At 35.4% G+C, this 24,869-nt stretch overlaps 4 non-coding genes across 4 annotated transcripts; all 4 read left to right on the top strand.

The window, feature by feature from the left end:
- Positions 1-5,543: 5,543 nt before the first annotated feature.
- LOC144341779 (U8 small nucleolar RNA) lies at positions 5,544-5,692 on the top strand. Its single transcript, XR_013418656.1, has one exon. It is a non-coding gene; the product is annotated as a U8 small nucleolar RNA (small nucleolar RNA).
- Positions 5,693-14,242: 8,550 nt separating this feature from the next.
- On the top strand, positions 14,243-14,391 carry LOC146738016 (U8 small nucleolar RNA). The gene has a single exon (XR_014930817.1). It is a non-coding gene; the product is annotated as a U8 small nucleolar RNA (small nucleolar RNA).
- Positions 14,392-18,265: 3,874 nt separating this feature from the next.
- Positions 18,266-18,414, top strand: LOC144341780 (U8 small nucleolar RNA). The gene has a single exon (XR_013418657.2). It is a non-coding gene; the product is annotated as a U8 small nucleolar RNA (small nucleolar RNA).
- Positions 18,415-22,378: 3,964 nt separating this feature from the next.
- On the top strand, positions 22,379-22,527 carry LOC144345222 (U8 small nucleolar RNA). The gene has a single exon (XR_013419332.1). It is a non-coding gene; the product is annotated as a U8 small nucleolar RNA (small nucleolar RNA).
- The last annotated feature ends 2,342 nt before the right edge of the window (positions 22,528-24,869 follow it).

The raw sequence follows: 24,869 nt of genomic DNA, 5'->3' as shown, positions 1-24,869 counted from the left end.
AGAAATTACATATAGATAAAAATGGAATTCAAATAGATGGCGAGACGTTGCCTGACCTAAGATTTACATAAGTAAATTAAACATATGTAGCAAAGAAGTTTGGGTAATTTACACAAACGTAAAACACAAAATCGACGACTGCACAATTGAGCGAATAGGCAGTTTTAAATACATCTGCAGAACACCAAGGATTTTGAAGAAATAATGTAAAGTATAAATACGGGATATACATGTTTTGGCAGATATAAGGATAAGTATTTAAATTGTGTATTATACCAACTGCAATTTAGGAGTGTAACATATGGGAACATTTTCAGAATAAAGAGGAATATCAGAACAATGCAATGGAACAACGAAGAATGGAATAGTGCTTTCTGACTTCCTTAAGGAAATCTGTCTAATATGGACCTTAACCTTAAACGATGAATTATGCATCAAATTTGCAGGTAGTATAAACGTGTGCAATATCCTCGCATTAGAGGAAGCCGGCCTATTGTACATTTGAATTATCGGATAAATATCTGATAATTTTCGATGTTTTAGATTGATATTAGACAGGGTCTACAGCTGGGTGGTGGTTTAATTCTCTGAGACCTATCAATGTCTTAGATTGATAGGAAAACGTATAACGTGTGGAGGTAAACAAGGAATGTTGGCCGAAAACACACAATATAGGAATGGAAAAAAATAGTGTGAAAGCTTTGTATTTTTTGGCAATCTCAAAAACTTATGCAAACACTACGGAATGCTAAATGCAGTGCCTGTTCATCTCTCGCATAATAAATAAATATATAAATGATTTTAATTAATATGTAGATAAACTTGTAAAGGTGCTACCGGATGTAAACGGGAACATTGCAATTCCACGACTGATGAATATCGAAGTACAACTTTCATAAAAAAGGTAAAATAATTCTCCGATAATTATCGATCTAAAACTTCGATAGTTAAGCAATCGGAGGATTTAAGGTTGGAACCACATCCAACTGACACGGATATTGTCAAATAATTGTCGAACTATTAGAATGATACAATGGGCAACATTGTTTGATAATTCTCTGATAATTATCCGATAACATTATGCAAGATCCCGCCTTCACAGACTTTCGAGCATCATGGCCGGACTACATTACAGTTGGATTCCCAGTATTAATCCACAGGACATCCTGGTTATATCAAGGTAGTAAAAGGTCACGCACGGCTAGTCAGATTAAGTTTGACACAAGTATACTGTGTGTCGGAACATAGGGGTGTCGGAACATAGAGATGTCGGAACATAGGGCAGTCCCCCCTTCTCAGACACGCGCGGACATTGGCCGCTTACGCGGACACAAAAGTGTCCCCCTCACTTTTCAGAATGAATCGACGCCCCTGCACTGTGGCATAATGACACCTTTTCCTAGTTACACGCATCCATATCAAAGACAATGCGGCGCTACAAGAATATAATACGATGATTCGCATAATAAATCCACTTGGCATTCGCGTAAAAACCATTACTCAAAACGCACGTTTTGATATCCCATCTTGATTCTGGAATTACTGTGTACACGAACTTTTATTTTTTTTAGCAAATTTCTTTTTCTCGCAGAAATTTATATTTTTAAATGTGAAATTCATGATTTTACGTATGTAAGACTGCTACCCTAGTTTCACCAGTTGCCCCTGGTAAGTAAGCAATATGACATCGGGGTGGGGGTAGGGGGGAGGCTGTGAGGGTAAGTGCAAATCACTAGATTAATATACCCTATACTCATGATATATATTCTCTGTACATACGTTAATTGAGACACAGAATAAGATATGCGATGCAGAACAAAACAATATCACATGTGACAGCACTGTATTGAATTGTAAATAATACCCAATGGACCAAGGTAAATACTACTGACGTATTCACCGAACGATTTAGAATGCTGGCAAACATGCTTGCTATAAAACATTAACGCAATTGTCAGTCATTCAGGTCAGTGTATACCTACCACATCCCGATGACGTCAGTTAATGTATACCCATGGTATACCGATGACGTCAGTTAATGTATACCCATGGTATACCGATGACGTCAGCGATTGCAGACAACAGTTTGACGCAACATCGATGACTCAATATATAACCATAAACTAATAATATTGATATTTTGCCATTAAATCCGCGGATTCGTATTTCTGTAGAACATATCAAAGCAACCAATGACAGGACTGTTTTGAAAACACTTGAGAGACCAATTGTTATTTTGACCATCAAATATACATTGAATATGTATAACATTCATCATGGGAACACTAATATTAACATATGTTATTTTAGGTAATCGTTCATGTTACGGCCGAGTCTGAATAGAAAGTCGGATGACGGTCAGATACGAGTCTTTCCGTTGACCCCAACCCAAACAAGGGAATCGCAACAAGAAACGACACAAAAACAAGTTGTTATCAGAACTAAATATCGTATTCGTATAAATGTATATAGTGTGCTTTCGAGGTATCTCTGGATCGTACAGTATATGAAAAGTTACATACAGTAAAGTACTATAATTTCAATATTTGTCAAATACAACATACATCATAATATCACCGGCATTCGCGCCGTATTCAATTCGTTACAAACTAAGGTTAAGTATTCTGAACATCCCATGAATATATTATCTTGACACCAGACTACAGCTGGGTTTCACAACAACTCCAATTCAACTAATTAAACAGTGGCTGTAGAAACGCCACAATAATCACTACAACAAATAGTACTATATTAACAGTGGTTTCGGAAACACCACAACATCTCAGCTCAATGTAAATAACATGCAATTATTGGGAATGCTTGCCCCTTAAAGCAGTTGATCAATTACAATATAATGTTATGCAAATACAAATCATAGGGATTCAATATAATTACAAATATGTACGCAAACAATTTAGTTCAGTTCGTGAACACAGTTAGTTCCATAAGAAATACATTTGGCTACGGTAACGCGGAAATACACTAACGCCGGAACGGCGACGTAGAATACGTACTTGAGACGGTGACGTCCATGCACCTTAAAATTCTTTGGTTATAGCATTGATATAGTCAGTCGACGACGTTCACGCACCTTGTGGTTCTTCAGCTGTTCAGTTGCAGTAGTCAGTCGACGAACACGCCCTTAAAGTAATTGCTGAACTTAGCGGAGAACCGCATAGCAGAACTGCAGCATTGGTAACATACGGTGACGGTGGTGAAGTACGCGGCGACACCAGAACCTGCTGACCACGAATATATAGAATGTTGTCAGTAGAGCACAGTGATCTGATCAATTGAGCTGATTAATGCAAACTAGACGTTGACCTTGTCAATCCGATTCAGATTTCTGTGAAACGAGAGAAAACATATGTCAATGTATTTGTAATAAATAATAAAATAATGCGTACATGCATGGTAATTTCTGACCGGTCAACACACATCAGCGGCCATGTACTACGATAATGTATTGTACGGGCTATATAACCAGTTTATTCGATGTTTACGTTATAGATTTACAACCCTCTACTTTACCATCGTAAATGACCTCTATTATTTTCATACTAATAGAGGTTATTCACTTAAGTTATTCCAACTCCCTGTGGATGTATTACTTTCAGTGTATATTCTTTCATATATTCTTAGGTTTTGATTAAAAAAAGAAGATTTACTACGAAATGAAATTGGGACCCCGACTCCGATCTCTAGTAACTGATCTAGTTATGTAAATATTTACTTTCTAGAAATGATGTTTGGCACCTGTGTGTTTCCTGAAATATGTAACCAAAGTGAACTTCATATATTCCGTAAAAAGACAGTTTACAAAAACAATTTTGTCAATTTCGTTAGGCTAAACCATTGATTACGTGATGGCACCTTAAGAATATGCAGACGAACGCACAGGTCAAAGACCTAAACAAAACATTTTTTTCTATTTTCTGATGACTATTTTCTATTTCTGATGGGTTTTCATTCTTCGTGACAATTAGTCGTTTAAATTCGAATATCATCTTTTCACACACAAAACATTTACAGTGTAGTTGGTGTAATTAATGGCCACGTGATACAACTAAACTTGATGGCGATGTAAGACTTGGAAAACAAGGATATATATATTACACATAGTCGAGTTAACAGTCTATTACAAATTTGTCTAGATTGTAAAATCAAATAGTAAACACCATCTTCACAGTTGACAGTTCTAAACATTTGTAAATGGTTTGTTTTAAGTGTTATTGAATTTAATGACTTCTGAGTTTCTTTGAGTATTTCAACCCATGTTATCAAATGAAAGAAAGAAAGAAAGAAAGAAAGAAAGAAAGAAAGAAAGAAAGAAAGAAAGAAAGATAGAATGAATGAATGAATGAATGAATGAATGAATGGATGAATGAATGAATGAATGAATGAATGAATGAATGAATGAATGAATGAATGAACGAACGAAAAACTAACGAAATCAGTCAAAAGCATCAGAGGAAATAAATATTCAACATTTTATTCTTTTGATATTGATATAGTACAAATCTGAGCTCGTTCCAGGGAAATGGAAATCATATACCCAACCGGAAATCATATACCCAACCGGAAATCTTAATACAACATATTTACTTGATATGTACCATTAGTTATTAACAACATATAATATGTACAGTCTCACGTCTAATATATCAGTGACGGAGTTTTCTAATTTACGTAAATCCTGACAATTTGATAATACAATGATCCCCTAAAGGTCTGTTGTTATTTGATTATTCCTATTCATCTCTAGGGATGGAAGCACGACTCAAATAAATTGAAATCGGTCTGGGTAAAATGTATTAACAGCGTACTACAAACAGCCAGATTGCTTCTATTTTATGGAAATAACGTTTTCATCTACTAGCTTCAGTCCCAGAGGGAAGGAAAATGCGATCTATAGATTGTATGTAGTTCATTTCCATTTAACTCAGAATAACAAAGTGGAAATTGCGGTTAAAGAAATCACACACGTCCATAAATAAATAAATAAATAAATAAATAAATGGACTATACATGCTACCAAATGCCAAACAGTTGAGTACAAGTTGGAATATAGCTGTCTTTAATGGTTGGTTCTAATAGTTTACTTAAAAATTTACTTACTTTTTAGTTGCATTACTAATTAAAATTGCTACTTATGCTTTTAGCATAGAAGATGAAAGTCAGAAACAGACCACTAGGTGTAGGTTGCCGTTATTGAGAGGAATAACCAGCAAATCTTCACATATAATTTCACACATAAATGCCAACAGAGACAATGCATCATTAGAATTTGTTGTGCATACCAGTCACGTGACATAACAGAGTGGAGTGGTGGGACATAATAAGTTTACTTTTAATATACTGTGAAGAATGTAACGACAATGATAAGCACTAAATAAAGACAAAAATAATTGTTTTTGACAATTATTTAAAAATTAACATTAAAAGAGTCACTTCATTTGGCAATTAAGATATATTTATGTAATCGGTACCGATGTTTTGACGTAGTACGTATGTAAAGTTCAATATGGCCGTTGCTAGGACACCCATCAGTTTGGTGATCCTTACCTGTTGTCTTCAGTTTATTGAAGACTACAGTAAGGAATATGATGTAAACACGGTGTATGATAATTCGTGAATTATAACCCGTGAGATAGGGGTTACTATATCGATGACTCCTTATCTCGTTACTGATCACTACTTCTGATGGATACAACTTCATTGTGAATGGCATATAAGAGTACTTTATCTATTGAGGTATGTTTTCCTGGCATTCACTTAGTGAAGTCAAGGCAGCTGGACGTTATTCTAAATATATCTGTAATTGTCCCGTTGAGCCCATTTTTGAAATGCCCATAATATGTCAAACTCAACAGTCTTTTGATATACTGGCCACGTTATTATTATAAAATATTAATAATATACTCATCACATTTGATAAATGCAATCCCTTCCTATAACTGACAACTAATAAAGGTATATGTTGCACGATTTGGACACAATTACCTAAATGTCAAACAGTGACTGCGACCAATTGAATCATTACAAAGGGCAGAGGTTCTTATTTTCTGTTTTATAATGTTGATAATATTTTCATTGTTGTACCTTTCGTTCATTGATTTGACAGTGTATTGTTATATGTCGATCAGTCGTTAGTCAGATGTATACTGTTTCGTTAGTCGTCAGTTAGATGTCTATTGTTTCATCAGTCATCGGTTAGATGTCTGTTGTTTCGTCAGTGGTCAGTTAGATGTCTATTGTTTCGTCAGTGGTCAGTTAGATGTCTACTGTTTCGTCAGTGGTCAGTTAGATGTCTATTGTTTCGTCAGTCGTCAGTTAGATGTCTATTGTTTCGTCAGTTGCCAGTTAGATATTTATTGTCTCGTCAACCGTCAGTTACATGTCTATTGTTTCGTCAGTCGTCACTTAGATGTCAATTGCTTCGTCAGTCGTCAGTTAGATGTCGATTGTTTCGTCAGTCGTCAGTTAGATGTCTATTGTTTCGTCAGTGGTCAGTTAGATGTCTATTGTTTCGTCAGTGGTCAGTTGATGTCTATTATTTCGCCAGTCATCAGTTAGATGTCTGTTGTTTCGTCAGTCTTCCAATGTCTATTGTTTTTTTAGTCGTCAGTTAGATGTCTATTGTTTCGTCAGTCGCCAATTAGATGTCTATTCTTTCGTCAGTCATCAGTTAGATGTCTTTTGTTTCATCTGTCGTCAGTTACATGTCTATTATTTCGTCAGTCATCAGATGTCAATTGTTTCGTCAGTCGTCAGTTAGATTTCAATTGTTTTGTCAGTCGCCAGTTAGATGTAAATTGTTTCCTCAGTCGATAGATGTATATTTTGTCGGCACTCGTCAGTTAAATGTTGATTGTTTCGTCAGTCATCAGTTAGATGTTTATTGTTTCGTCAGCCATCAGTTAGATATTTATTGTTTTGTCAGTCGTCAGTTAGATGTCTATTGTCTCGTCAGTCGTCAGTTACATGTCTATTGTTTCGTCAGTCGTCACTTAGATGACAATTGCTTTGTCAGTCACCAGTTAGATGTATATTGCTTCGTCAGTCGTCAGTTAGATATACATTTCGTCAGTCATCAGCTAGATGTATATTGTTTCGTCGGTCGTCAGTTAGATGCCTATTGTCTCGTCAGTCGTAAGTTAGATTTATATTGTTTCCTCAGTCTTCAGATGTCTATTGATTCGTCAGTCGTCAGTTAGATGTATATTGTTACGTCAATCATCAAATGTCAATTGTTTCGCCAGTCATCAGTTAGAATGTCTATCCATTCGTCAGTCATCAGTTAGATGTCTATTGCTTCATCAGTTGTCAGTTACATGTCTATTGTTTTGTCAGTCATCAGATATAAATTGTTTCGTCAGTCGTCAGTTAGATGTCAATTGTTCTGTCAGTCGCCAGTTAGATGTCTATTGATTCGTCAGTCGTCAGTTAAATGTTGATTGTTTCGTCAGTCATCAGTTAGATGTTTATTGTTTCGTCAGCCATCAGTTAGATATTTATTGTTTTGTCAGTCGTCAGTTAGATGTCTATTGATTCGTCAGTCGTCAGTTAGATGTATATTGTTACGTCAATCATCAAATGTCAATTGTTTCGCCAGTCATCAGTTAGAATGTCTATCCATTCGTCAGTCATCAGTTAGATGTCTATTGCTTCATCAGTTGTCAGTTACATGTCCATTGTTTTGTCAGTCATCAGATATAAATTGTTTCGTCAGTCGTCAGTTAGATGTCAATTGTTCTGTCAGTCGCCAGTTAGATGTCTATTGATTCGTCAGTCGTCAGTTAAATGTCTATTGTTTCGTCAGTCGTCAGTTATATAACTATTGTTTTTCACTCTATAGATGTCTATTGTTTCATTAGTCACCAGTTAAATGTCTATTGTCTCGTCAGTCGTCAGTTAGATGTCTATTGTTTCGTTAGTTGTCCGTTAGATGTGTATTGTTTCGTTAGTCGTCAGTTAGATGTATATTTTGTCAGTCGTCAATTAGATGTCAATTGTTTCGTCAGTCATTAGTTAGATGTCAATTGTTTCGTCAGTCATTAGTTAGATGTCAATTGTTTCGTCAGTCATTAGTTAGATGTCAATTGTTTCGTCAGTCATTAGTTAGATGTCAATTGTTTCGTCAATCATTAGTTAGATGTCAATTGTTTCGTCAGTCGTCAGTTAGAGATATATTGTTTCGTCAGTCATTAGTTAGATGTCAATTGTTTCGTCAGTCATTGGTTAGATGTCAATTGTTTCGTCAGTCATTAGTTAGAAGTCAATTGTTTCGTCAGTCATTAGTTAGATGTCAATTGTTTCGTCAGTCATTAGTTAGATGTCAATTGTTTCGTCAGTCATTAGTTAGATATCAATTGTTTCGTCAGTCATTAGTTAGATGTCTATTGTTTCGTCAGTCGTCAGTTAGATGTGTATTGTTTCGTCAGTCGTCAGTTAGATGTCTATTGTTTCGTCAGTCGTCAGTTAGATGTTTATTGTTTCGTAAGTTGTCCGTTAGATGTCTATTGTTTCGTCAGTCGTCAGTTAGATGTTTATTGTTTCGTTGGCCATCAGTTAGATGTTTATTGTTTCGTTGGCCATCAGTTAGATGTTTATTGTTTCGTTGGCCATCAGTTAGATATTTATTGTTTCATCGGTCATCAGTTAGATGTTTAATGTTTCGTCGGTCATCAGTTAGATATCGATTGTTTGGTTAGTCGTCAGTTAGTTGTCTATTGTTACGTCGGTCATCAGTTAGATGTCTATTGTTTTGTCAGTCGTCAGTTAGATGTCTTTTGACTCGTCAGTCGTCAGTTACATGTATATTTCGTCAGTCGTCAATTAGATGTCGATTGTTTTTTTCGTCGTCTGTTAGATGTGTATTGTTTCGTCAGTCGTCAGTTAGATGTCTATTGTTTCGTCAGTGGTCAGTTAGATGTCTATTGTTTCGTCAATTGTCAGTTAGATGTCTATTGTTTCGTCAGTCGTCAGTTAGATGTCTATTGTTTCGTCAGTCATCAGTTAGATGTCTTTTGTTTCGTCAGTCATCAGTTAGATGTTTATTGTTTCGTTGGCCATCAGTTAGATATTTATTGTTTCACTGGCCATCAGTTAGATGTCTATTGTTTCGTCAGCCATCAGTTAGATGTCGATTGTTTCGTCAGTCATCAGTTAGATGTCTATTGTTTCGCCAGTCATCAGTTAGATGTCTATTGTTTCGTCAGTCATCAGTTAGATGTCTATTGTTTCGTTGGCCATCAGTTAGATGTTTATTGTTTCGTTGGCCATCAGTTAGATGTATACTGTTTCGTCAGTCATCAGTTAGATGTCTATTGTTTCGTCGGTCATCAGTTTGATGTCAATTGTTTCGTCAGTAGAAACAGTTTCAAAATAATTTATTAAGGATAGTTATATCATACACCGGCCACGGACGATACATGCTACCAAATATTCCTTTATATAACGAATGGTTGGTTCAAATAGTTATGATTAAGCTCAATACATTTACTTATTTTACACTTTTTAGTTGCATTACAAATTAAAATTGCTACTTAAGCTTTTAGCATAGAAGATGAAAGTCGGCGTTCCTCTCTGAAAATCCCCTCTCGGCTGCTGTGATGTTCCTGTTAAAAGGTGTGTAGGATTTCGAAGTTGAAGGAAGGATTTTGTATAATTACTGTTTATTCGACAAAATGTGCACCATCAGAGGAAGGTACTGTATGATTGGTAGTAGAGCTCCAAAACTCAAATTACATGCGTCAGATTTAATTAGAAGAACATATGTATTTACTTGTTGTGTTTCTCTTGTCGCGCGGGCCGTTGTTATGCCGAAGGTGTATACCGTACGTCGACAGAAACAGACCACTAGGTGTAGGTTGCCGTTATTGAGAGGAATAACCAGCAAATCTTCACATATAATTTCACACATAAATGCCAACAGAGACAATGCATCATTAGAATTTGTTGCACACATCAGTCACGTGATATAACAATATAATGGATTGGTGGGACATAATAAGTTTACTTTTAATGTATTGTAAAGCAAGTAACGACAATAATAAAGCACTAAATAAAAAGAAAAAAATATATGTTTGTGAGAATTATTTAAAAAGTAACATTAAAAGAGTCACTTCATTTGGCAATTAAGATATATTTAAGTAATCGGTACCGATGTTTTGACGTAGTACGTATGTAAAGTTTAGTATGGCCGTTGCTAGGACACCCATCAGTTTGGTGATCCTTACCTGTTGTCTTCAGTCTGTTGAAGACTACAGTAAGGAATATGATGTAAACACGGTGTATGATAATTCGTGAATTATAACCCGTGAGATAGGGGTTACTATATCGTTGACTCCTTATCTCGTTACTGATCACTACTATTGATGGATACAAGTTCATTGTAAATGGCATATAAGATGTTTTCCTGGCATTCACTTATTGAAGTTAAGGCAGCTGGACGTTATTCTAAATATATCTGTAATTGTCCCGTTGAGCCCATTATTTAAATGCCCATAATATGTCAAACTCAACAGTCTTTTGAAATACCGGCCACGTTATTATTATAAAATATTAATAATATACTCATCACATTTGATAAATACAATCCCTTCCTATAACTGACAACTAATAAAGGTATATGTTGCACGATTTGGACACAATTACCTAAATGTCAAACAGTGACTGCGATCAATTGAATCATTACAAAGGGCAGAGGTTCTTATTTTCTGTTTTATAATGTTGATAATATTTTCATTGTTGTACCTTTCGTTCATAAATCGTTAGTCGTCAGTTAGATGTCTATTGTTTTGTCGGTCATCAGTTAGATGTCTATTGTTTCGTCAGTCGTCAGTTAGATGTCTATTAATTTGTCAGTCGTCAGTTAGAGATATATTGTTTCGTCAGTCATTAGTTAGATGTCAATTGTTTCGTCAGTCATTAGTTAGATGTCAATTGTTTCGTCAGTCATTGGTTAGATGTCAATTGTTTCGTCAGCCATTAGTTAGATGTCAATTGTTTCGTCAGTCATTAGTTAGATGTCAATTGTTTCGTCAGTCATTAGTTAGATGTCAATTGTTTCGTCAGTCATTAGTTAGATGTCAATTGTTTCGTCAATCATTAGTTAGATGTAAATTGTTTCGTCAGTCATTAGTTAGATGTCAATTGTTTCGTCAGTCATCAGTTAGATGTATATTGTTTCGTCAGTCGTCAGTTATATGTCTACAAATTTGTCAGTCGTCAGTTAGAGATATATTGTTTCGTCAGTCATTAGTTAGATGTCAATTGTTTCGTCAGTCATTGGTTAGATGTCAATTGTTTCGTCAGTCATTAGTTAGATGTCAATTGTTTCGTCAGTCATTAGTTAGATGTCAATTGTTTCGTCAGTCATTAGTTAGATGTCAATTGTTTCGTCAGTCATTAGTTAGATATCAATTGTTTCGTCAGTCATTAGTTAGATGTCTATTGTTTCGTCAGTCATCAGTTAGATGTTTATTGTTTCGTAAGTTGTCCGTTAGATGTCTATTGTTTCGTCAGTCGTCAGTTAGATGTTTATTGTTTCGTTGGCCATCAGTTAGATGTTTATTGTTTCGTTGGCCATCAGTTAGATGTTTATTGTTTCGTTGGCCATCAGTTAGATGTTTATTGTTTCGTTGGCCATCAGTTAGATATTTATTGTTTCGTCGGTCATCAGTTAGATGTTTAATGTTTCGTCGGTCATCAGTTAGATATCGATTGTTTGGTTAGTCGTCAGTTAGTTGTCTATTGTTACGTCGGTCATCAGTTAGATGTCTATTGTTTTGTCAGTCGTCAGTTAGATGTTTTTTGACTCGTCAGTCGTCAGTTACATGTATATTTCGTCAGTCGTCAATTAGATGTCTATTGTTTCGTCAGTTGCCAGTTAGATGTATATTGTTTCGTTAGTTGTCAGTTAGATGTCTATTGTTTTGTCAGTCGCCAGTTAGATGTCAATTGTTTCGTCAGTCATCAGTTAGATATTTATTGTCTCGTCAACCGTCAGTTACATGTCTATTGTTTCGTCAGTCGTCACTTAGATATCAATTGCTTCGTCAGTCGTCAGTTAGATGTCGATTGTTTCGTCAGTCGTCAGTTAGATGTCTATTGTTTCGTCAGTGGTCAGTTAGATGTCTATTGTTTCGTCAGTGGTCAGTTGATGTCTATTATTTCGTCAGTCATCAGTTAGATGTCTGTTGTTTCGTCAGTCTTCCAATGTCTATTGTTTTTTTTAGTCGTCAGTTAGATGTCTATTGTTTCGTCAGTCGCCAATTAGATGTCTATTCTTTCGTCAGTCATCAGTTAGATGTCTTTTGTTTCATCTGTCGTCAGTTACATGTCTATTATTTCGTCAGTCATCAGATGTCAATTGTTTCGTCAGTCGTCAGTTAGATTTCAATTGTTTTGTCAGTCGCCAGTTAGATGTAAATTGTTTCCTCAGTCGATAGATGTATATTTTGTCGGCACTCGTCAGTTAAATGTTGATTGTTTCGTCAGACATCAGTTAGATGTTTATTGTTTCGTCAGCCATCAGTTAGATATTTATTGTTTTGTCAGTCGTCTGTTAGATGTCTATTGTTTCGTCAGTCGTCAGTTAGATGTCTATTGTTTCGTCAGTGGTCAGTTAGATGTCTATTGTTTCGTCAGTTGTCAGTTAGATGTCTATTGTTTCGTCAGTCGTCAGTTAGATGTCTATTGTTTCGTTAGTTGTCCGTTAGATGTGTATTGTTTCGTTAGTCGTCAGTTAGATGTATATTTTGTCAGTCGTCAATTAGATGTCTATTGTTTCGTCAGTTAGATGTCTATTGTTTCGTCAGTCATCAGTTAGATGTCTTTTGTTTCGTCAGTCATCAGTTAGATGTTTATTGTTTCGTTGGCCATCAGTTAGATATTTATTGTTTCGCTGGCCATCAGTTAGATGTCTATTGTTTCGTCAGCCATCAGTTAGATGTCGATTGTTTCGTCAGTCATCAGTTAGATGTCTATTGTTTCGTTGGCCATCAGTTAGATGTTTATTGTTTCGTTGGCCATCAGTTAGATGTATACTGTTTCGTCAGTCATCAGTTAGATGTCTATTGTTTTGTCGGTCATCAGTTAGATGTTTAATGTTTCGTTGGTCATCAGTTAGATGTCGATTGTTTGGTTAGTCGTCAGTTAGTTGTCTATTGTTTCGTCGGTCATCAGTTATATCTCTATTGTTTCGTCGGTCATCAGTTAGATGTCGATTGTTTGGTTAGTCGTCAGTTAGTTGTCTATTGTTTCGTCGGTCATCAGTTATATGTCAATTGTTTCGTCGGTCATCAGTTAGATGTCGATTGTTTGGTTAGTCGTCAGTTAGTTGTCTATTGTTTCGTCAGTCATTACTTAGATGTCAATTGTTTCGTCAGTAGAAACAGTTTCAAAATAATTTATTAAGAATAGTTATATCATACACTGGCCACGGACGATACATGCTACCAAATATTCCTTTATATAACGAATGGTTGGTTCAAATAGTTATGATTAAGCTCAATACATTTACTTATTTTACACATTTTAGTTGCATTACAAATTAAAATTGCTACTTATGCTTTTGGCATAGAAGATGAAAATCTGTGTTCCTCTCTGAAAATCTCCTCTCGACTGCAGTGATGCTCCTGTTAAAAGGTGTGTAGGATGTCGAAGTTGAAGGAAGGATTTTGTATAATTACTGTTTATTCGACAAAATGTGCACCATCAGAGGAAGGTACTGTATGATTGGTAGTAGAGCTCCAAAACTCAAATTACATGCGTCAGATTTAATTAGAAGAGCATATGTATTTACTTGTTGTGTTTCTCTTGTCGCGCGGGCCGGTGTTATGCCGAAGGTGTATACCATACGTCGACAGAAACAGACCACTAGGTGTAGGTTGCCGTTATTGAGAGGAATAACCAGCAAATCTTCACATATAATTTCACACACAAATGCCAACAGAGACAATGCATCATTAGAATTTGTTGCGCGCATCAGTCACGTGACATAACAATATAATGGATTGGTGGGACATAATAAGTTTACTTTTAATGTATTGTAAAGCAAGTAACGACAATAATAAAGCACTAAACAAAAAGAAAAAAATATATGTTTGTGAGAATTATTTAAAAAGTAACATTAAAAGAGTCACATCATTTGGCAATTAAGATATATTTAAGTAATCGGTACCGATGTTTTGACGTAGTACGTATGTAAAGTTTAGTATGGCCGTTGCTAGGACACCCATCAGTTTGGTGATCCTTACCTGTTGTCTTCAGTCTGTTGAAGACTACAGTAAGGAATATGATGTAAACACGGTGTATGATAATTCGTGAATTATAACCCGTGAGATAGGGGTTACTATATCGTTGACTCCTTATCTCCTTACTGATCACTACTATTGATGGATACAAGTTCATTGTAAATGGCATATAAGATGTTTTCCTGGCATTCACTTATTGAAGTTAAGGCAGCTGGACGTTATTCTAAATATATCTGTAATTGTCCCGTTGAGCCCATTATTTAAATGCCCATAATATGTCAAACTCAACAGTCTTTTGAAATACCGGCCACGTTATTATTATAAAATATTAATAATATACTCATCACATTTGATAAATACAATCCCTTCCTATAACTGACAACTAATAAAGGTATATGTTGCACGATTTGGACACAATTACCTAAATGTCAAACAGTGACTGCGATCAATTGAATCATTACAAAGGGCAGAGGTTCTTATTTTCTGTTTTATAATGTTGATAATATTTTCATTGTTGTACCTTTCGTTCATAAATCGTTAGTCGTCAGTTAGATGTCTATTGTTTTGTCGGTCATCAGTTAGATGTCTATTGTTTCGTCAGTCGTCAGTTAGATGTCTATTAATTTGTCAGTCGTCAGTTAGAGATATATTGTTTCGTCAGTCATTAGTTAGATGTCAATTGTTTCGTCAGTCATTAGTTAGATGTCAATTGTTTCGTCAGTCATTGGTTAGATGTCAATTGTTTCGTCAGCCATTAGTTAGATGTCAATTGTTTCGTCAGTCATTAGTTAGATGTCAATTGTTTCGTCAGTCATTAGTTAGATGTCAATTGTTTCGTCAGTCATTAGTTAGATGTCAATTGTTTCGTCAATCATTAGTTAGATGTAAATTGTTTCGTCAGTCATTAGTTAGATGTCAATTGTTTCGTCAGTCATCAGTTAGATGTATATTGTTTCGTCAGTCGTCAGTTATATGTCTACAAATTTGTCAGTCGTCAGTTAGAGATATATTGTTTCGTCAGTCATTAGTTAGATGTCAATTGTTTCGTCAGTCATTGGTTAGATGTCAATTGTTTCGTCAGTCATTAGTTAGATGTCAATTGTTTCGTCAGTCATTAGTTAGATGTCAATTGTTTCGTCAGTCATTAGTTAGATGTCAATTGTTTCGTCAGTCATTAGTTAGATATCAATTGTTTCGTCAGTCATTAGTTAGATGTCTATTGTTTCGTCAGTCATCAGTTAGATGTTTATTGTTTCGTAAGTTGTCCGTTAGATGTCTATTGTTTCGTCAGTCGTCAGTTAGATGTTTATTGTTTCGTTGGCCATCAGTTAGATGTTTATTGTTTCGTTGGCCATCAGTTAGATGTTTATTGTTTCGTTGGCCATCAGTTAGATGTTTATTGTTTCGTTGGCCATCAGTTAGATATTTATTGTTTCGTCGGTCATCAGTTAGATGTTTAATGTTTCGTCGGTCATCAGTTAGATATCGATTGTTTGGTTAGTCGTCAGTTAGTTGTCTATTGTTACGTCGGTCATCAGTTAGATGTCTATTGTTTTGTCAGTCGTCAGTTAGATGTTTTTTGACTCGTCAGTCGTCAGTTACATGTATATTTCGTCAGTCGTCAATTAGATGTCTATTGTTTCGTCAGTTGCCAGTTAGATGTATATTGTTTCGTTAGTTGTCAGTTAGATGTCTATTGTTTTGTCAGTCGCCAGTTAGATGTCAATTGTTTCGTCAGTCATCAGTTAGATATTTATTGTCTCGTCAACCGTCAGTTACATGTCTATTGTTTCGTCAGTCGTCACTTAGATATCAATTGCTTCGTCAGTCGTCAGTTAGATGTCGATTGTTTCGTCAGTCGTCAGTTAGATGTCTATTGTTTCGTCAGTGGTCAGTTAGATGTATATTGTTTCGTCAGTGGTCAGTTGATGTATATTATTTCGTCAGTCATCAGTTAGATGTCTGTTGTTTCGTCAGTCTTCCAATGTCTATTGTTTTTTTTAGTCGTCAGTTAGATGTCTATTGTTTCGTCAGTCGCCAATTAGATGTCTATTCTTTCGTCAGTCATCAGTTAGATGTCTTTTGTTTCATCTGTCGTCAGTTACATGTCTATTATTTCGTCAGTCATCAGATGTCAATTGTTTCGTCAGTCGTCAGTTAGATTTCAATTGTTTTGTCAGTCGCCAGTTAGATGTAAATTGTTTCCTCAGTCGATAGATGTATATTTTGTCGGCACTCGTCAGTTAAATGTTGATTGTTTCGTCAGACATCAGTTAGATGTTTATTGTTTCGTCAGCCATCAGTTAGATATTTATTGTTTTGTCAGTCGTCTGTTAGATGTCTATTGTTTCGTCAGTCGTCAGTTAGATGTCTATTGTTTCGTCAGTGGTCAGTTAGATGTCTATTGTTTCGTCAGTTGTCAGTTAGATGTCTATTGTTTCGTCAGTCGTCAGTTAGATGTCTATTGTTTCGTTAGTTGTCCGTTAGATGTGTATTGTTTCGTTAGTCGTCAGTTAGATGTATATTTTGTCAGTCGTCAATTAGATGTCTATTGTTTCGTCAGTTAGATGTCTATTGTTTCGTCAGTCATCAGTTAGATGTCTTTTGTTTCGTCAGTCATCAGTTAGATGTTTATTGTTTCGTTGGCCATCAGTTAGATATTTATTGTTTCGCTGGCCATCAGTTAGATGTCTATTGTTTCGTCAGCCATCAGTTAGATGTCGATTGTTTCGTCAGTCATCAGTTAGATGTCTATTGTTTCGTTGGCCATCAGTTAGATGTTTATTGTTTCGTTGGCCATCAGTTAGATGTATACTGTTTCGTCAGTCATCAGTTAGATGTCTATTGTTTTGTCGGTCATCAGTTAGATGTTTAATGTTTCGTTGGTCATCAGTTAGATGTCGATTGTTTGGTTAGTCGTCAGTTAGTTGTCTATTGTTTCGTCGGTCATCAGTTATATCTCTATTGTTTCGTCGGTCATCAGTTAGATGTCGATTGTTTGGTTAGTCGTCAGTTAGTTGTCTATTGTTTCGTCGGTCATCAGTTATATGTCAATTGTTTCGTCGGTCATCAGTTAGATGTCGATTGTTTGGTTAGTCGTCAGTTAGTTGTCTATTGTTTCGTCAGTCATTACTTAGATGTCAATTGTTTCGTCAGTAGAAACAGTTTCAAAATAATTTATTAAGAATAGTTATATCATACACTGGCCACGGACGATACATGCTACCAAATATTCCTTTATATAACGAATGGTTGGTTCAAATAGTTATGATTAAGCTCAATACATTTACTTATTTTACACATTTTAGTTGCATTACAAATTAAAATTGCTACTTATGCTTTTGGCATAGAAGATGAAAATCTGTGTTCCTCTCTGAAAATCTCCTCTCGACTGCAGTGATGCTCCTGTTAAAAGGTGTGTAGGATGTCGAAGTTGAAGGAAGGATTTTGTATAATTACTGTTTATTCGACAAAATGTGCACCATCAGAGGAAGGTACTGTATGATTGGTAGTAGAGCTCCAAAACTCAAATTACATGCGTCAGATTTAATTAGAAGAGCATATGTATTTACTTGTTGTGTTTCTCTTGTCGCGCGGGCCGGTGTTATGCCGAAGGTGTATACCATACGTCGACAGAAACAGACCACTAGGTGTAGGTTGCCGTTATTGAGAGGAATAACCAGCAAATCTTCACATATAATTTCACACACAAATGCCAACAGAGACAATGCATCATTAGAATTTGTTGCGCGCATCAGTCACGTGACATAACAATATAATGGATTGGTGGGACATAATAAGTTTACTTTTAATGTATTGTAAAGCAAGTAACGACAATAATAAAGCACTAAACAAAAAGAAAAAAATATATGTTTGTGAGAATTATTTAAAAAGTAACATTAAAAGAGTCACTTCATTTGGCAATTAAGATATATTTAAGTAATCGGTACCGATGTTTTGACGTAGTACGTATGTAAAGTTTAGTATGGCCGTTGCTAGGACACCCATCAGTTTGGTGATCCTTACCTGTTGTCTTCAGTCTGTTGAAGACTACAGTAAGGAATATGATGTAAACACGGTGTATGATAATTCGTGAATTATAACCCGTGAGATAGGGGTTACTATATCGTTGACTCCTTATCTCCTTACTGATCACTACTATTGATGGATACAAGTTCATTGTAAATGGCATATAAGATGTTTTCCTGGCATTCACTTATTGAAGTTAAGGCAGCTGGACGTTATTCTAAATATATCTGTAATTGTCCCGTTGAGCCCATTATTTAAATGCCCATAATATGTCAAACTCAACAGTCTTTTGAAATACCGGCCACGTTATTATTATAAAATATTAATAATATACTCATCACATTTGATAAATACAATCCCTTCCTATAACTGACAACTAATAAAGGTATATGTTGCACGATTTGGACACAATTACCTAAATGTCAAACAGTGACTGCGATCAATTGAATCATTACAAAGGGCAGAGGTTCTTATTTTCTGTTTTATAATGTTGATAATATTTTCATTGTTGTACCTTTCGTTCATAAATCGTTAGTCGTCAGTTAGATGTCTATTGTTTTGTCGGTCATCAGTTAGATGTCTATTGTTTCGTCAGTCGTCAGTTAGATGTCTATTAATTTGTCAGTCGTCAGTTAGAGATATATTGTTTCGTCAGTCATTAGTTAGATGTCAATTGTTTCGTCAGTCATTAGTTAGATGTCAATTGTTTCGTCAGTCATTGGTTAGATGTCAATTGTTTCGTCAGCCATTAGTTAGATGTCAATTGTTTCGTCAGTCATTAGTTAGATGTCAATTGTTTCGTCAGTCATTAGTTAGATGTCAATTGTTTCGTCAGTCATTAGTTAGATGTCAATTGTTTCGTCAATCATTAGTTAGATGTAAATTGTTTCGTCAGTCATTAGTTTGATGTCAATTGTTTCGTCAGTCATTAGTTAGATGTCAATTGTTTCGTCAGTCATTATTTAGATGTAAATTGTTTCGTCAGTCATCAGTTAGATGTATATTGTTTCGTCAGTCGTCAGTTATATGTCTACAAATTTGTCAGTCGTCAGTTAGAGATATATTGTTTCGTCAGTCATTGGTTAGATGTCAATTGTTTCGTCAGTCATTAGTTAGATGTCAATTGTTTCGTCAGTCATTAGTTAGATGTCAATTGTTTCGTCAGTCATTAGTTAGATGTCAATTGTTTCGTCAGTCATTAGTTAGATATCAATTGTTTCGTCAGTCATTAGTTAGATGTCTATTGTTTCGTCAGTCGTCAGTTAGATGTTTATTGTTTCGTAAGTTGTCCGTTAGATGTCTATTGTTTCGTCAGTCGTCAGTTAGATGTTTATTGTTTCGTTGGCCATCAGTTAGATGTTTATTGTTTCGTTGGCCATCAGTTAGATGTTTATTGTTTCGTTGGCCATCAGTTAGATGTTTATTGTTTCGTTGGCCATCAGTTAGATATTTATTGTTTCGTCGGTCATCAGTTAGATGTTTAATGTTTCGTCGGTCATCAGTTAGATATCGATTGTTTGGTTAGTCGTCAGTTAGTTGTCTATTGTTACGTCGGTCATCAGTTAGATGTCTATTGTTTTGTCAGTCGTCAGTTAGATGTCTTTTGACTCGTCAGTCGTCAGTTACATGTATATTTCGTCAGTCGTCAATTAGATGTCTATTGTTTCGTCAGTTGCCAGTTAGATGTATATTGTTTCGTTAGTCGTCAGTTAGATGTCTATAGTTTTGTCAGTCGCCAGTTAGATGTCAATTGTTTCGTCAGTCATCAGTTAGATATTTATTGTCTCGTCAACCGTCAGTTACATGTCTATTGTTTCGTCAGTCGTCACTTAGATGTCAATTGCTTCGTTAGTCGTCAGTTAGATGTCGATTGTTTCGTCAGTCGTCAGTTAGATGTCTATTGTTTCGTAAGTGGTCAGTTAGATGTCTATTGTTTCGTCAGTGGTCAGTTGATGTCTATTATTTCGTCAGTCATCAGTTAGATGTCTGTTGTTTCGTCAGTCTTCCAATGTCTATTTTTTTTTTAGTCGTCAGTTAGATGTCTATTGTTTCGTCAGTCGCCAATTAGATGTCTATTCTTTCGTCAGTCGTCAGTTAGATGTCTTTTGTTTCATCTGTCGTCAGTTACATGTCTATTATTTCGTCAGTCATCAGATGTCAATTGTTTCGTCAGTCGTCAGTTAGATTTCAATTGTTTTGTCAGTCGCCAGTTAGATGTAAATTGTTTCCTCAGTCGATAGATGTATATTTTGTCGGCACTCGTCAGTTAAATGTTGATTGTTTCGTCAGTCATCAGTTAGATGTTTATTGTTTCGTCAGCCATCAGTTAGATATTTATTGTTTTGTCAGTCGTCTGTTAGATGTCTATTGTTTCGTCAGTCGTCAGTTAGATGTCTATTGTTTCGTCAGTGGTCAGTTAGATGTATATTGTTTCGTCAGTTGTCAGTTAGATGTCTATTGTTTCGTCAGTCGTCAGTTAGATGTCTATTGTTTCGTTAGTTGTCCGTTAGATGTGTATTGTTTCGTTAGTCGTCAGTTAGATGTATATTTTGTCAGTCGTCAATTAGATGTCTATTGTTTCGTCAGTCGTCAGTTAGATGTCTATTGTTTCGTCAGTCATCAGTTAGATGTCTTTTGTTTCGTCAGTCATCAGTTAGATGTTTATTGTTTCGTTGGCCATCAGTTAGATATTTATTGTTTCGCTGGCCATCAGTTAGATGTCTATTGTTTCGTCAGCCATCAGTTAGATGTCGATTGTTTCGTCAGTCATCAGTTAGATGTCTATTGTTTTGCCAGTCATCAGTTAGATGTCTATTGTTTCGTCAGTCATCAGTTAGATGTCTATTGTTTCGTTGGCCATCAGTTAGATGTTTATTGTTTCGTTGGCCATCAGTTAGATGTATACTGTTTCGTCAGTCATCAGTTAGATGTCTATTGTTTCGTCGGTCATCAGTTAGATGTTTAATGTTTCGTTGGTCATCAGTTAGATGTCGATTGTTTGGTTAGTCGTCAGTTAGTTGTCTATTGTTTCGTCGGTCATCAGTTATATCTCTATTGTTTCGTCGGTCATCAGTTAGATGTCGATTGTTTGGTTAGTCGTCAGTTAGTTGTCTATTGTTTCGTCGGTCATCAGTTATATGTCAATTGTTTCGTCGGTCATCAGTTAGATGTCGATTGTTTGGTTAGTCGTCAGTTAGTTGTCTATTGTTTCGTCAGTCATTACTTAGATGTCAATTGTTTCGTCAGTAGAAACAGTTTCAAAATAATTTATTAAGAATAGTTATATCATACACTGGCCACGGACGATACATGCTACCAAATATTCCTTTATATAACGAATGGTTGGTTCAAATAGTTATGATTAAGCTCAATACATTTACTTATTTTACACTTTTTAGTTGCATTACAAATTAAAATTGCTACTTATGCTTTTGGCATAGAAGATGAAAATCTGTGTTCCTCTCTGAAAATCTCCTCTCGACTGCAGTGATGCTCCTGTTAAAAGGTGTGTAGGATGTCGAAGTTGAAGGAAGGATTTTGTATAATTACTGTTTATTCGACAAAATGTGCACCATCAGAGGAAGGTACTGTATGATTGGTAGTAGAGCTCCAAAACTCAAATTACATGCGTCAGATTTAATTAGAAGAGCATATGTATTTACTTGTTGTGTTTCTCTTGTCGCGCGGGCCGTTGTTATGCCGAGGGTGTATACCGTACGTCGACAGAAACAGACCACTAGGTGTAGGTTGCCGTTATTGAGAGGAATAACCAGCAAATCTTCACATATAATTTCACACATAAATGCCAACAGAGACAATGCATCATTAGAATTTGTTGCACACATCAGTCACGTGATATAACAATATAATGGATTGGTGGAACATAATAAGTTTACTTTTAATGTATTGTAAAGAAAGTAACGACAATAATAAAGCACTAAATAAAAAGTAAAAATATATGTTTGTGAGAATTATTTAAAAAGTAACATTAAAAGAGTCACTTGGCAATTAAGATATATTTAAGTAATCGGTACCGATGTTTTGACGTAGTACGTATGTAAAGTTTAGTATGGCCGTTGCTAGGACACCCATCAGTTTGGTGATCCTTACCTGTTGTCTTCAGTCTATTGAAGACTACAGTAAGGAATATGATGTAAACACGGTGTATGATAATTCGTGAATTATAACCCGTGAGATAGGGGTTAATATACTGATTACTCCTTATCTCGTTACTGATCACTACTATTGATGGATACAAGTTCATTGTAAATGGCATATAAGAGTACTTAATCTATTTGTGTATGTTTTCCTGGCATTCACTTATTGAAGTCAAGGCAGCTGGACGTTACTCTAAATATATCTGTAATTGTCCCGTTGAGCCCATTTTTGAAATGCCCATAATATGTCAAACTCAACAGTCTTTTGATATACTGGCCACGTTATTATTATAAAATAGTAATAATATACTCATCACATTTGATAAATGCAATCCCTTCCTATAACTGACAACTAATAAAGGTATATGTTGCACGATTTGGACACAATTACCTAAATGTCAAACGGTGACTGCGATCAATTGAATCATTACAAAGGGCAGAGGTTCTTATTTTCTGTTTTATAATGTTGATAATATTTTCATTGTTGTACCTTTCGTTCATAAATCGTTAGTCGTCAGTTAGATGTCTATTGTTTTATCGGTCATCAGTTAGATGTGTATTGTTTCGTCAGTCGTCAGTTAGATGTCTATTGTTTCGTCAGTCGTCAGTTACATGTCTATTAGTTTGTCAGTCGTCAGTTAGAGATATATTGTTTCGTCAGTCATTAGTTAGATGTCAATTGTTTCGTCAGTCATCAGTTAGATGTCAGTTGTTTCGTCAGTCATCATATGTCAATTGTTTCGTCAGTCATCAGTTAGATGTCTATTGTTTCGTCAGTCATTAGTTAGATGTCAATTGTTTCGTCAGTCATCAGTTAGATGTCTATTGTTTCGTCAGTCATTAGTTAGATGTCAATTGTTTCGTCAGTCATTAGTTAGATGTCTATTGTTTCGTCAGTCATTAGTTAGATGTCAATTGTTTCGTCAGTCATTAGTTAGATGTCTATTGTTTCGTCAGTCATTAGTTAGATGTCTATTGTTTCGTCTGTCATTAGTTACATGTCTATTGTTTCGTCAATCATCATATGTCAATTGTTTCGTCAGTCATCAGCTAGATGTCTATTGTTTCGTCAGTCATTAATTAGATGTCTATTGTTTCGTCAGTCATTAGTTAGATGTCAATTGTTTCGTCAGTCATTCGTTAGATGTCAATTGTTTCGTCAGTCATTAGTTAGATGTCAATTGTTTCGTCAGTCATTAGTTAGATGTCTATTGTTTCGTCAGTCATTAGTTAGATGTCTATTGTTTCGTCAGTCATTAGTTAGATGTCTATTGTTTCGTCAGTCATTAGTTAGATGTCAATTGTTTCGTCAGTCATCAGTTAGATGTCTATTGTTTCGTCAGTCATTAGTTAGATGTCAATTGTTTCGTCAGTCATCAGTTAGATGTCTATTGTTTCGTCAGTCATTAGTTAGATGTCAATTGTTTCGTCAGTCATTAGTTAGATGTCTATTGTTTCGTCAGTCATTAGTTAGATGTCTATTGTTTCGTCAATCATCATATGTCAATTGTTTCGTCAGTCATCCGCTAGATGTCTATTGTTTCGTCAGTCATTAATTAAATGTCTATTGTTTCGTCAGTCATTAGTTAGATGTCTATTGTTTCGTCAGTCATTAGTTAGATGTCTATTGTTTCGTCAGTCATTAGTTAGATGTCTATTGTTTCGTCAGTCATTAGTTAAATGTCAATTGTTTCGTCAGTCATCAGCTAGATGTCTATTGTTTCGTCAGTCATTAATTAGATGTCTATTGTTTCGTCAGTCATTAGTTAGATGCCTATTGTTTCGTCAGTCATTAGTTAGATGTCAATTGTTTCGTCAGTCATTAGTTACATGTCTATTGTTTCGTCAGTCATCAGATGTTAATTGTTTCGTCAGTCATCAGTTAGATGTCTATTGTTTCGTCAGTCATTAGTTAGATGTCAATTGTTTCGTCAGTCATCAGCTAGATATCTATTGTTTCGTCAGTCATCAGTTAGATGTCTATTGTTTCATCAGTCATTAGTTAGATGTCTATTGTTTCGTCAATCATCAGCTAGATGTCTATTGTTTCGTCAGTCGTCAGTTAGATGTCTCTTGTTTCGTCAGTCATCTGTTAGATGTCTATTGTTTCGTCAGTCGTCAGTTAGATGTCTCTTGTTTTGTCTTGTAGTATTTTTTTGTCTTTTTATTTGTAAGTCGTTGGTTTGTTGTCTTTCGGAGTTGAAAAAAGGGTTTTGTATAATTATTGAGTTATTGAGAGGTTTACGATTTTAATGCATGATTAGGTATGACGTTGAATCAAAGTAACACTCTTAGATAATACCTTTAAGATTTTTCTTTGTTAAACCAATAATTATTTATAATTAATTAAATAAATAAATAAATAATTAATTATGGATTTAATCACTACCTCTACTGCTAACTCGCTGCTCACGTTGTCTTT

This window comes from Saccoglossus kowalevskii, chromosome 10 (genome assembly GCF_978046115.1).
Source record: "Saccoglossus kowalevskii chromosome 10, keSacKowa6.1, whole genome shotgun sequence".
NCBI classification, from domain to species: Eukaryota; Metazoa; Hemichordata; class Enteropneusta; family Harrimaniidae; genus Saccoglossus; species Saccoglossus kowalevskii.
This window is presented reverse-complemented; position numbering and strand designations above follow the sequence as displayed.